The sequence below is a fragment of the Nelumbo nucifera genome, chromosome 6 (genome assembly GCF_055504915.1).
Source record: "Nelumbo nucifera cultivar China Antique chromosome 6, China Antique-T2T, whole genome shotgun sequence".
Classification (NCBI taxonomy): domain Eukaryota; kingdom Viridiplantae; phylum Streptophyta; class Magnoliopsida; order Proteales; family Nelumbonaceae; genus Nelumbo; species Nelumbo nucifera.
In genome coordinates this window covers 26723735-26738538 of record NC_142654.1, presented here as the reverse complement: position 1 = coordinate 26738538, position 14804 = coordinate 26723735, and the positions used below count along the sequence as shown (strand labels likewise).

Sequence of the window (14804 nt, the reverse complement as noted above, 5' to 3'; positions counted from 1 at the left end):
TGAAATCACCTTCACAAATTCAGCGTATTGGTTTGTTATTCAAGATGGGGGAGGGGACAAAAAGGTTTAAAGAAAAGAACATTCAATGCATTATTTGGATGACCTCCAAACTTGAGTTGTCTTTATGGTTTTACGATTATGCTTCCTAATTTGGCTTCTCCACTTGACACATGACTATTTTTTATTTGTTGTGAAATTAAGGGTCATATTCTTCCTTAAATATAAATATTTATTGTCAAATTTTCTATCATGCAGTCAGTGGAAGCCAGGTTACGTGATCGAGAGGAGTGGAATCAGCTTGAAAGGAACGTAAGAGAAAGAGATGATGCAGTAGGAACACGAAAGGTAAATGATGGATTTGATATCATTCTGTACAATTTTCTGGAATAACCTATGTGCTTCAGGCCTAGTCCATGTGTCAAAATAGAACCTAGGGGCCAGCTAACAAAGGCATAATATCATTGAGAGATTCTTAAATGTATTAATCTTTCATTATATTAAGCTTTGTGAATGTGTTGAGTTATTTTTGTATTCTGCACTTATATCAACCTTCGGTTAAATCTCTCTCTCAAAAAATAAAAATAAAAAAGAACAGAGTCAAATGCACAGAGTATAGAGAGATGCTTCTGCATATAATTAATATGAATTCTGGCCATGGGCCTTCTTTTGTTTAAACAACAAGAAAATAAGGTGTGGTATCTGAATTCAAGGGAATCAACTTCTCTATGAGTTAAGATAACTGCTACCCTATTGTGTTAGATCCAGCTAACAGCCAAGAGTGCTCCCCATAGTAAACCAATAACCCATACACATGGCCAAATTCTTACTAGGGAATAGGATTCCGATCCTTGAACTTGAACTCTGGTTTTTATCAAAATCGGTTCTAGTAATATCAAGGTTTCAAGACTTTCTCTGTCATTGCCTTGGCCTCTGGCCAATAATGTTGTTGTCTTGCCACATGTTTGTTTTTTGGCCAAAAACCTATTGTAATGGTGGAAATTCTCATGAAATCCCTATTCGTGGTGAAAATGGAACCAAAACTTGTCTACTAGTGTTCTTGTTGTTTCAGAGAAAATCTTTTCTCAAGCTATATATACTTTCTGATGATTGGTGATTGTATAAGCCAACTATAACTAAGTTGTGTTTTTTTAATATTCGAGCAAATGAGTGATAGATAAGGTAAGTAGGATGCTCTTGATGCTTATGTTGAGCATGATAAATTTCTTTTTGCCTTTTGGGCTGTTGGGAGGGTGTTATGGCTAGGGATGGCAACGGGACAGGTATGGAGAGGGTTTTGTAAATTCTGAACTCTATCTGTCTCTCCAAATCTCCCAACCCATACTTACCCCAAAACCCTTAAAGGGTTGGATTTTGAAAATCATTCAAGGGAACGGGCAGGTTCGATTTAGAACCCATATCTAATTTCCTATTATTTCTTATTATATATAAGCAATAAATAAGTAAAATAACACAAACAAACAACAAAATTTTCAATTATTTGATCAAGAACATTAACATAATATAAACTATCAATTATCCTTCACATAAAATTCAAACTATTATTAAATTTAACTCCTAATACATAAAGTTGATTGCTTTCCAACAATATGCGGGTTGAAGAGGGTCGGGTTTAGCCTAATACCATACCCTAACCGTACCCATACGGGTTGTAGAATCCCAAAACCCATCCTTCAAGAGAAAAACCCATCAGAACGGGTACCCATTGGGTAGGGTAGAGATTGCAATCCCTAGTTATAGGTAAATGCCCAAATGGAAGAGCTTCATATGTGGTTAAATATACATTAGTTGCACAAAATTTATATGTTTTCTTATATTAGGCTGCAAATTTCACTAGTTTAAATGCATGAGTGCAAATGGGCTGAGTATAAATTCTGGTTTAATTTTGCTTCAGGTTTAACCTTTGTCTTGTTTGTATGTAAAAAGTAAAATGGTGTGGTTCCATCCAATAGAATGGAAGTAGGAGGATTGTTTCCTTGGGAGTGAGGTAGGAAGCAATATATGGTGTCCCTAGTTATATGAGAGAATTGAGGTATGAAGAAGATAGTACAAATTTTGCATCAGTTTTTGAGATGCAAATTTTACATCCCTAATGAGTGCAATTGAGACAAAAGTATAAATTTTATATCAGATAGGGATGTATCATGGTTATTATAAACAAACAGAAATACAAAACTGAACCGGATGCAATATTTGCATTTGGTTCAGATTTGCACTACAACCAGTAGAAGATCAAGACTGTAATCAGTCTTGAATCCTAATAGGTTTTAGGTTTACAAAACAGAAGAAAAAGTGAGAGAAGGGAGAAGGAATAGAAGAGAAACAGGAGAACACAAGGGGTTGAAAGGAGGGACAGATTCTTAACAGATTTGTTGCCGCCACTCTCTTATTATTTATAGGTTATGTTCAGTACATAATGGAAAGGACAGATCTGCCCTTAGTACTTACATGATAAATAAAGTAAATAACAACTGAATTAACAAACTGACCCAAACTGACACTACTATAACTGAAACAAATAAGTACACATGCTGTCCTACGAACACAGTGGGGACCACTGCTGTGGGACCCACATCAGTGTTCTCTACACTCCCTCTCAAGTTGGGAGTAGATATCTATCATTCCCTACTTGGATAGATCTATCTCTAACTTCTTCCTTGGTACAGCCTTGGTGAGGATATCCACGAGCTGCATATTAGATGTGATATACGGAAGACACACTTCTTGTGATGTGACCCTCTCTCGCACAAAATGTCGATCAACCTCGATATGTTTAGTTTTGTCACGCTGCACTGGGTTGTGGGCTATATTAATAACTGCCTGATTATCACAATACAACATTAAGGGCTTTTCATAGTCAATACCCAACTCTTCAAATAGTGACCTCAGCCATAAGATTTCAGCCACTTCGTTAGCCATTGACCTGTATTCTGCTTCAGCATTGGAGCGGGAAACAACACTCTGCTTCTTACTCCTCCAAGAGACAAGGCTACCTCCCACAAGGGCACAATATCCAGAGGTAGACCTTCTGTCATCAACACTCCCAGCCCAATCAGCATCTGTATAGACCTCCACCCTCATGTGATTATTGTTCTTGAGCAGTATACCTTTACCCGGGCATCTCTTCAAGTATGCTAATATTCTCTCTACCGCAAGGAGATGAGAAGTTCTAGGGGAGTGCATGTACTGGCTAACAACACTAACTGCATAACTGATATCTGGCCGAGTGAGGCAGAGATATAGGAGCTTTCCAACCAACTGTTGGAACATAACTTTATCTTCAAGAGGCTCCCCGCCCTCTGCACTAATCTTGTGATTTTGTTCAATGGGTGTATCAGTAGGCTTAACACCCAACTTTCCAATTTCCGCCAACAGATCTAGAACATATTTTCTCTGAGAGATAAAAATCCCCTGCTTGAATCTAGCAACCTCAATACCCAAAAAGTGCCGTAGTGCACCAAGATCTTTTACCTCAAACTCTTGACGAATGAGCTGTTTGAGGGACTCAATCTCATGGCTGTCATTTCCTATCACCACAATATCATCAACATATACTACAAGTAGTGTCAGAGAGGACTCCACCCTCTTGATGAATAGTGTATGATCTGACTGGGCCTGTACATAACCAAACTTTCTAAGGGCTAATCTGAACCTATCAAACCAGGCTCTAGGTGATTGCTTCAAACCATACAATGCCTTGTTCAGTCGGCAAACCTTCTTACCTGTCTCTGTATCATAGAATCCAAGAGGCAGCTGCATATAGACCTCTTCCTGTAAATCTCCATTCAGAAAGGCATTTTTAACATCCATCTGGAACAAGGGCCAAGAATGATTTGTTGCAAAGGATAACAGAACTTAGATGGTGATCATCTTGGCTACTGGGGCAAATGTCTCCAAGTAGTCTATACCATAAGTCTGAGTGAACCCCTTTGCGACCAGTCGGGCTTTGTACCTTTCAATAGAGCCATCAACATTATGCTTCACAGTGAACAACCATCTGCATCCCACTGGTTTCTTTCCTTTTGGTGGGTCAACCAGTGCCCAAGTATTATTCTTCAACAGGGCATCCATTTCGACTTGCATTGCATCTTTCCATTCTGGAACTGATAAGGCTTCTTGCACTGTTCTTAGAATAGGGACATCGGTAATGGAAGTGAGATACGACCGGTAAGATGGAGATAGACGATCATAGGATAAGAACTGTGAGATGCTGTGAGCTGTAGAAGTGGTGCAATGTCGTTTTCCTTTGCGAATGGCAATAGGGAGATCAAGGTCATCCACAAGAGGGGAAGTGGCAACAATGAGAGGTGTCTCAGTAGGCTCTGGATCTGGAGCCGCAGAAGGAACCGGAGTTGGCCGGGACTGCCGATGACTAGGATCAACCTGCCTGCATCGCCTGTGATAGACTCTCAACTCTTGCTCCCTCTGACCACCCTCACCACTACAGCCTTCATTACCAAGTGGAATAGGTAAAGGAACAACCCCACTTCCACTCTCACTGCTTTCCCCCTAAGGAAAGAAACTCAAAACAGCCCCACTCTCACTACTCTTCCCCTGAGGAGAAACCCTAGGATAATAGGGTGTCTCCTCAAAGAAGGTGACATCCATGGAGACAAACCTTTTCCCTGAAACCGGATCATAGCAGAAATAACCCTTTTGAGTTTGTGCATAACCGAGGAAAATGCATTTGGAGGCCTTAGGTTCAAACTTGGAATGATGAGGCCCGAGAAGCTTAACGAAACAGGTACAACCAATGGTTTTAAGGGGTTTTCATATCAAGAACCCGGGAAGGAACTCGATTAATGAGATAAACTGCCGTGAGGATAGCATCACCCCATAAGCGAATAGGTACATTGGAGGTAAACATAATGCTTCTAGCCACCTCCAAGATATGCCTATTATTCCTTTTGGCAACGCCATTCTGCTGTGGTGTATAAGGGCAAGTGCCCTGGTGAATAACTCCATGGCTAAGAAGATAGGAGGTCAATGGCTGTGGAAAGTATTCCTTTGCATTATCAGATATAAGGACTTTGATTTTGGCCCCAAACTGAGTGAGAATCATCTAATGAAAGTTTTGGGTTAGAGCAGAACCTCATCTCGAGAACGCATAAGATAGACCCAAGAAAAGCGGGTATGGTCATCAACAAACAGTAGAAAATATCTGTACCCACCCATAGAAGAGATATGATATGGCCCCCAAACATCAGTATGCACAATATCAAAAGAGGAATTACTCCTTTTATTACTTAAAGAATAAGAGGTTCTACAATGTTTGGCAAATCACAACTCTCACACCTCAACTTTGATAACTCAATAGACTCAAATAAAGCAGGAAACAGACTCTTCAAAGACTTAAAAGACAAATGACCTAATCGATTATGCCAAAGCATAACTGGACTCACAGACTGGGAAACAAAAGACTTCTTATCCACTGACTCCTTCCGACAAGAACTCTCTCCAAGCAGATAGATCCCGTTCGTCTCACGACCAGTCCAAATCACCTTCCTCGTCTCAAAGTCCTGAAAAACACATCGGTCAGGGAAAAATGTTACTGAACAGTTCATGTGTTTGGTAATACTACTAAATGAAAGCAAGTTAGTATCAAGCTTAGGAACATGCAAGACAGAAGATAAAGAGATAGTATCTGATAGCTTGATGTCCCCCTTGCCTGAAATGGGAACAAGAGAGCCATCGGCAATGGATACTCTATCTCGGCCAAAGGATAAGTGATAAGAAGTGAACAATGATGGTAAGCTAGTCATATGGTCGGATGCACCTGAATCTATTACCCAGCAGTGGTCAGTATTACCTAGAGCTGAAGCATGGTAAGCTGAGGCTCGAGTACCTGAATGTGCAAATGCAGATGTGGTAGGAGCTGATACTGAGATGGCTGAGCTGAACTCCCAACTTCCCTTTCCAACTGTATGAGGGCAGCCCGAATAGCGACTAAAGTCTCTAGGGATGTGCTTGATGAGGATGCTGAATCAATGTTCACGGCCACATGAGCATTACCCTTCTTATTTCTTAGTTTTGCTGGGACCAAGTGAGGGTGTAGCTTCCAACAAGTATATTTTGTGTGTTTGGGTTTCTTGCAATGTTCACATACCAGATCCCGTTTATCTTCCTTCTTCCGGTCCCTTTCTGGATCACCCCCTGGCTTAGGTTTAGTAGTTGTCAGGGCTGGGAAAGGGGGTTGAGGCTGCATCATGACTTTCCTCCTAGTCTCTTCACTATGCACCATGGAGTATGCTTGAGAAAGGGTCACACTATTTCTTGTCAATATCTGTTGTCGCACAATGTCATATTCTGAATTCAAACTAGCCAAAAACTCGAATACCCTATTCGTCTCGACTTGCTTTCTGTGATTCTGTGCATTTTTGGGACTTTCCCACTCAAGGGTCTCTAGATGGTCAATCTCATGCCACAAGGATTTCAAGGTAGAGAAGTAGACAGAAACTGGCTTCTCTCCTTGTTTAAGGCTGTTCACTTCACACTTCAGTTCATAGGCTCTGGCAACATTAAGGGGTTGGGAATAGGTTTCTTTCACAACATCCCATATCTCTTTGGCTGTCTTTGCCCACAAGTAATTTTTACTGATATGTGGTTGCATAGAACTACACAGCCATGCCATAACCAAATAGTTCTCTTGAACCCACTTGGTGTATGTTGGGTCCTCCTTGGAAGGTTCTTTCACATCTCCCAAGAGGTAACCCAGTTTTCCCCTTCCTCCAATAGCCATCATGGCTGATTGAGCCCACTGCAAGTAATTTGACCCATCGAATCTCATAGTTGTAATCTGAAACCCGGTTTCAGATACACTACCATAACTGTTGTTTCCAAAACTACTTTCTCCCTGACCCTTAAACTCCATCTTTGTTCAAGAATCAGTGGCTACAAACTGTTAGAGCCACTATACCAGAAAACAGAGTGAAATCAAGTAAGTCTGAAATCTGATATGAAAACAACACAAATCTGATCTGATTTGAATCCAACCCAAATCTGATCTGAAACCAATCGCCTATCACAGTATATGCACAGCCTGTCAAAGTTTTATCCTCTAGAAGAGCAATTTGAGATGCTATTTTCTGAAATCACTACTATGGGGCTCACTGTTGTGAGAGCAAAATTAGGGTTTCAACTGTAGGTCCGAAATAAGTGCTCACCTGCACTCTCCAAGTAGTCCGCACAAGTGGGACTTGTCGTAGGGTCAATATGAAACCCTAAAACTGATCACCTCTGAGAAGGGGGGGGGGGTTCGGTCCAACAGTCAAACCCTAGAAACAAACTTAAAACAGTTCGACCTCTCCTTCTAGATAGGTCCAACCTATCTCGACTGATTGCAGTCTCTGAAACTAAATAAAAAAGACTTATGGATTTCGGTTTACTGCATTCCAGGGTTACTTGAACCCTAACCTTCGCTGCTTCTTCCTGATTACCAACTCTCTACAAGCCGCGACAAGTCCTCAACTGCTGCGAACCTCTCCTGGTAAATCTCCAAGATTCAGCCACCGAATACTTCTTCATAAGCTTCCAGCCCTAGCTAGTCCTCATGTGGTCGGCTGGACTAGACACACATGAGAAGCCCTAGATAGGCTCTGATACCAAGTAGAAGATCAAGACTGTAATCAGTCTTGAATCCTAATAGGTTTTAGGTTTACAAAACAGAAGAAAAAGTGAGAGAAGGGAGAAGAAATAGAAGAGAAATAGGAGAACACAAGGGGTTGAAAGGAGGGACAGATTCTTAACAGATCTGTCGCCGCCACTCTCTTATTATTATAGGTTATGTTCAGTACATAATGGAAAGGACAGATCTGCCCTTAGTACTTACATGATAAATAAAGTAAATAAAAACTAAAATAAATAACAACTGAATTATCAAACTGACACTACTATAACTGAAACAAATAACTACACATGCTATCCTATGAACACAGTGGGGACCATTGCTGTAGGGCCCACATCAGTGTTCTCTACACAACCCAAGGTAGCCTTACTCTTGAGAAGTTCTTTTAAGTTTTCAAAGTAATTTGTTTTTAAACCGCATCGGTTTTACATAATGCTTGCATGTGTGGTCGAATCACTCTGTCTTAATGCTATTTCATGGCTCGTATTGTTATTTGTTAGGTATCAGAAAGGAAAAGATAGAGAAAACAACCTACCTATACGAGGTTGTGTTGGTTTGAAGGTGATGCACCTGTTCTGCATTTCCTTCGACTTTTAATTGTTCAGATTTCAAAAAAGCAAATATCCAATATCAAAGCAGCAAGAACTGGATGACCCAATTATTAATTGGTGCAAAACCTGCATTTTCTTTGACTTTCAATTGTTCAGATTTCAGAAAAGCAAATATCCAAATATCAAAGCAACAAGAACCGGATGACCCAATTATTAATTGGTACAAAACCATAGAACATGAAGTGACATAATTGGTTAATTCCACCAGAATAAACTTGTCCTTGTAACTGTTCAGCACTTCCAAGCTTCTTAAGATTGCTAGAGCTTTTGCTTGTATTAGAGATGCCACAATAGACTTCCCAAAAATAGCTGCTAGCACAGTCCCAGAAGAATCCCTCAGGATAGCCCCAAAACGTGAGCGTCCCAGGCACAAAAAGCTACCATCAACATTTAATTTAAGGAATTCTGGTCTTTGCGCTTTCCAAAAAACAACTATCCTTGCTTCATTGCCTAGATGCTGACGAGAAGAACCTTGCAATTTGACTTGGGAAACATTTAATAAAGTGCTTTCATGTAAAAGTACTTTTGTTAATGTGCTTTCATAAAAGTACTTTTATAAAAGTGCTTCTATGCTTTTATAAAAGTGTTTTCGTAAAAGTATTTTCATAAAGTGCTTTCACTTTATCTCAATGAAATGTGGCATGGTGGTTTGGTGAGTATAGATAGAGTTACCCAACCCATCTTGACCCTAATGGGTACCCTCAACCCAACCCACCCTGGCCCTTTTTCTACTGACCCTAATGGGTTACTCGACCCATATTAACCCACCAATAGATTGAGTGGGTATGGATGGATTCCAAGGTGGGTGAGTTTGGTGTATCAAATGGGTTGGGGTCAAGATTGCTAGCCCTACGAGTGAGTACCACCCCCTACTAAGTAGAATAAACTCTACAAAGCATGGTAATAGTTGTAAGATATATGTAATAAAAAATTATAGAAAAAATAAATCTTGCCAACCTATCAACCACTAATCACATCAACATAATCAGCAACACCATCTATTTCTAGGGGTAATTTTAAAAGTGGAGGAGCCTACATGGATTTAGATCTTTTAGTAAAACTCAACCACCAACTAAAAGCATGTGTGAATCCCCTTGAACCTTTGTCCTAGAAGCACCAAGATATTGAACACCTCCAATCAATGCTAGTGCAACTAAAGGTTGAAGTAGCAATGCAAATGGAAATAAAACCCATTAGTTTAAGCATTCAAAAAAAAAAAAAGAAAAAAGAAAAAGCATGAAACATTTCATGTACAACATTATCTAGTCTTTTCCATGCACAATCTGCAAAGAAAGTCATATTTTAATCTTCAAAATACATAATAAATAAATTTGAAAATGAAGCATCACTTGCAAGCTTAACGAAAACAATCCAAAAACTTGTGGGAAAATTCCTTGGAGCAATGAGAGCATAATTGGTTATAATTGTTCCTGTAGGATGTAAATCCAACTTTAACAATAGTTGTTGGCATGGCTAGAAAGGGGATAGTTGAAGTGCTAGGCCATGATCTGCCAAGCTACAACCTCACCTAAAGTAGACATCTAGAATATTAGGAACTTACATAGTTATAAAAGAAAATGAAAGCAACATCCCACCAAGCATCATGCAACGTAAAACAACTAAGAAATTAAAACGCAAGTTTTCTACGTCATTACTACAAACATATGATGCAAAAATAACATGCAATGGTAGTAAAAATAGAATGCCTCCAATTCGAACCTGCAAAACACAGATGAAAACAGGGTTGCAGAGGATAGCTGAAAAAATGGATTGAACATGAATGTTCAGGGGAGTCACACATGTTTTGGTTGCATTGGGGTCATCTCGGTCAAGAATATTCAGGGTCCTCTTTTTTGTTTGCCTTTCCATGGATTTCATAACTCCTCTTGGTGTTTTGGAGTCAAAATGAGAGGAAAAAAAGTAAGAATAAGAATGGAGCGGAGCCCCTGTTTTGGTGTAAAAATCAGATGAAGAAGAAGAATGAACACATACATGCCTTTTGGATTGAATTAGTTCACGCTCAAACTTCTTGGTCACCTAAGTCTAAAATACCTACACTATCCTCTTGTTTCTACTCCTTGGATCTCAAGGCTCCTGCAGAGTTTACAGGTGAACATAGAGAGAGATTAGCAATCGAAAAAGAAAGAAAGAGACTCAGCTATGCCGTTCCTTGTTCTATTTGTCTTGAGAAAAGACAAAAAGGTCGGAGGGCGAGGGACATTTTGGAAGGCCAAACATCTCTAGCCTCTGATTGGATTTGATTACATTTACGTGGAATCAAAAAAATAAGAAAATCGAAAAAAATATAAAAAATACAAAAAATTAGAAAAGGGGGTTTCGATCATGAAGAGACGTGCTGACATGGTATGTCCAATTTCATTATATGACCCGTGCAATCCACCCGCTTTGTAAAGTGAAATTTGAACAATAGAAACACATAAGAGTATATAACTGTTTTATATTTTAATATTTTAATAATTAATTCGCCCTGAGTTGGTCAGTTTTCTAGTATTTCCTATTTGCTTTGGTTTAGCAATTTCCAACTCGACCAGATCAGTTTCGATTTGGCCTGGCTATATATATATATATATATTATTTCTTAAATGTTTTTTAATACGAGAAAGTTTGAAATTTCTCATATTTCTTAATTTAAAATATTTGATATCATAAATTTATTTTTTTAATTTATTTTTAATAATATCATTTTAATATATTAAATTTATATTTAATTTTTAAGTTTAAATCGTTTGAACAAACAAACCAAACCAAAAATAGACCCAAACTCATATAACCCTATTTGGCGGGTTTTCACTAATGGTCAATCGGTTTCGGGTGACAAGTCGATTTGGTTGGTAAAACAACCTCCAACTGAATTAAACCTATCCTTGAATACTCCTAATTTCAGCTAAATTAATAATCTCATCTCTATAAATAACAATAGTCTAATCTCTAATAATTATTGAAAATTTATAGCAAAAATAAACAATTATTGAAAATATAACAGATATCTAATAAAAATATTGATGGTGTGCAATCCGGTCACTCCTAGTTGGCACTTGTGTGGCTCCCAAAAGGTACCTGAGATGGAGAAGAAGAAGAATCCCTGGGGGGTTACTCGGTAGGAACACTCCGATGCTTAAGTTATTATTCTGTAAGAGAAGCAAGGAGAAGATGAAGGTTAAGAGTGCAGATAGTGCGAGTATATGGAAGTTACCTTTGTTCCTTGAGATTGGGCTTCTTATAACAGAATTCGGTTGCATCAGGCCCATTAGCCTCTGACAGGGCGGGTATAACCGCCACTGTCATCCTGCCGCAGCCGTTACAGGCAAGGTTGAGGTGGCACGCGCGGGGCCGTCATTGCAGGGTACGTGCCTGTCAAGTGTAAGGCACCCTCTAAAGGTGACAAGCACGACACTGTCTGACAAAGGACATGGTTGTTGTCCCCAGATTTGTCGAGTACAATGGTCAAGCAGGAGATCTTCCTGCGATATGTCGAACTGCTCTTTTGCGAGTTACCCTGTGCCGAACTATCCCGCAAGTGGCGAGCTGTCCATGACAAGCTACACCGAGCTGTCCGGCTCGAGGTGTCTTTACCTCGGAGTATCTAGAGGCGGATCGGGGTGTTCCTGTTTGGGAGTGGCCCAAAATCCACTAGGAGGAGCTCGGGCATTAGGAAAGGTCAGGAGGCCCCGAGCTCGGAGGTAGCTCGGAACGCCTTAGCCTCGGGGAGGAGGTGCAAGTCAGGCGGCTCTTGGCGAGTAGCCTATCCCGTCGAGTTGCCAAGCTAAACTCAGTGGGCCCTTCCCTCCGAGTTACAGTTGCGCTTGCTGTGCTGTCATGCCGAGTCATCGCTTGAGCAAGGTCATGCCCACGTGTACCCATGCTACGAGGTCGGGCCAAATCACCCTCCATCAAATACAATAAATACTAAACAAATATATTAAATTAGTCAATAAATAGTTTAATCTCTAATAAATTTTAATCAATAAATTATCTAAAATACAGAATTACTAAAAATAGATTTATCACAAAATACAATAAATATGATAAATTAAATTTAAACAGTTAAATAATAGTTGTTTAATCTCCAATAATTAATAACAATTTAATGTTAAATAACAAAACAAAAATATATATAAATAATTAATGAAAACATATTTATCAAAAAAATATAATAAATAATTATTAAAAATAAAGCAAACATTAATTTTAGTATATATATTAATATATAATGAGTACATTATTATTGTAAAATTATGATTAATAAATATGCTTTTTGAAAATTATTTTCTATAATTATTAATGATATAAGTGAAATTAGTCATATACAATACTATTTAGTTATTTAAATAATATTGTTATCTAAAATTTTAAAATATTAATTATTTATTGAATTTAATAATCCACAAAATTATAATTAGTACTATTATTACATAATTCGTCATTAATTTTGTAAATTATTAAACTATTATTATTAATATGAATATGATAAAATCTATTATAATTATTTTTCTACTTTTAAGATTTTTTTAAATTTATTACATAGTTTCGTTGTTTTAACTATTCAAAATTTATTCATGTAAAATATTTTGTAATTTAAATATTTAAATAGTATGTAAAATATCTAAAATTTTTCATTATTTGAATTTTATTTATTTTAATGTTATTACATAATATTAAATATTTTGTTATATAATTATTTAGCTATTTTTAATGTTTTGTAATTTAATCTATTTTCAAAAAAAATATTATTGTTAATAATAATTTTAAAAGTTTGATGGATAAACCTAACTGAAATTAATTATTGTTATTTTTGTATTATAAAAAAATTATTAAAGGTAATATATAAAATATGAATAATTATTAATTATTTAAAAAATTGAAAATATAAAACAATTGTATAATGTTATGTGTTTCTATTAGGGTCATTTATTATAACACACCTTATAGTTTTACATATTTACTGAAACCTACCTTATAGTTTTCATTTTACTAAAACATCTCATATATTTTGCAACTTATTAACTTAATCAACCTTTCATTAAATTTATTTAAATGAACATTTGGGTCAATATTGTCATTTTCCACTATCATCGAATGGAGAATTGATTAAATCCATTGCAAATTATAAGTGGCATTTTTGTAAAATGCTAACTATAGGATAGACTTTAGTAAATCAATGAAACTATAAGGGGTATTTTAGTAAATGACCTTTCTATTATTTAGCAATCCCGTACATCGCACGGGTAGGGGTGTCAATTGGACTAGTTTTGGTCCAGTCCGATCTAGTCCAATGTGAGTCTATTATAAATGGATCAGGTCCAATCCAATGAATGTTTTGGACTGGTCCAATTCAATGTCTAAACTGTCCAATCTATTTAAATTCATTTTGAGTTAGATTGGTTTCAACCCAAATCCAATCCATTCACACATATATTCTTATCATATATCAATGGACCAGATATTGGCTTAATCCAACCCAATCCAATATAAATTTGTTATAGACGGACCTAGTCCAACCCAATCTAATAAATATTTTGGACCGGATATATCCAATCCAAAACCGATCCATTGACACCCTTACGCTATTTTAAAGCACAAAAATTTTAATAATAATAATAATATGGTTTGAAAAATACGCATAGATGTGTTGAATTATAGTTCTCACTTGTTTGGCAAATTTTTGTTTGTTAACGGGAAAAAATCAACTTTCCGTTGCCGGGACTTGAACCCGGGTCTCTCGGGTGAGAGCCGAGTATCCTAACCAACTAGACTACAACGGAATGTCACTTACACGTCCTAATATTTAATCTAAAAATATTTGGACTAAGAAATACTATTTTGAAACAGAGAATTGTAGGGTAGGTGGGATAAGTGTGCACCATGCACCACATTTCCTTTACTGACCACTTCGAACTTTATGAAAAGGGGCCCAAAAGCACTAATAAAGGTTTAAAGATGGCAGGAGGGAACAAGGATGCCAATAAGTTGGGCTAAGTGGTAGACCCACACTGAACTTGGGTTTAATCGGAATTTTGGATTGTGTTTTGATTGAGATTGAGGCGTATTGAATCCGATTCGTTGACATTATAGTATTGAAATCTTTGGATATATAGGTTTGGTTGAGCACTCTATATGAGACGGGTTGGGTTGGATTCGATAATCCTTCTCATTTTTAGTCTAAAATTACGACTTCATTTAAGTCTGAATAAATCATTTATCTGAGTAAATGCATCAACTTCTAGAAAAAAACGAATGAGTATGCATCCAAACCCAACTTGTTTACATCCTTAGATGTCAGGGTTAATCGCTTTTGTAGATTAATAGAGGTCTGTAGAATTTTCATCTCTTGTGGATTAAGTGGGTAGATGCAATAAAAAGATGCAATTTATGATATACAATTAATCAGTGTACAATAGACTTGTGCGTGAAAGGCAGTTAAGTGCTGTTTGAAAAGCAAAACCCCTCTGACAAAAGCATTGTGAAAATTTATAATTTTCTTTTCCTTTGTATCTGATTATAGAGACTATTGCTGTAACATATTAATGTTG

The 14804-nt window shown here is 37.4% G+C and overlaps 1 non-coding gene across 1 annotated transcript; it reads right to left on the bottom strand.

The window, feature by feature from the left end:
• Nucleotides 1–13963: 13963 nt before the first annotated feature.
• Nucleotides 13964–14036, bottom strand: TRNAE-CUC (transfer RNA glutamic acid (anticodon CUC)). The gene has a single exon. It is a non-coding gene; the product is annotated as a tRNA-Glu (tRNA).
• Nucleotides 14037–14804: the final 768 nt, after the last annotated feature.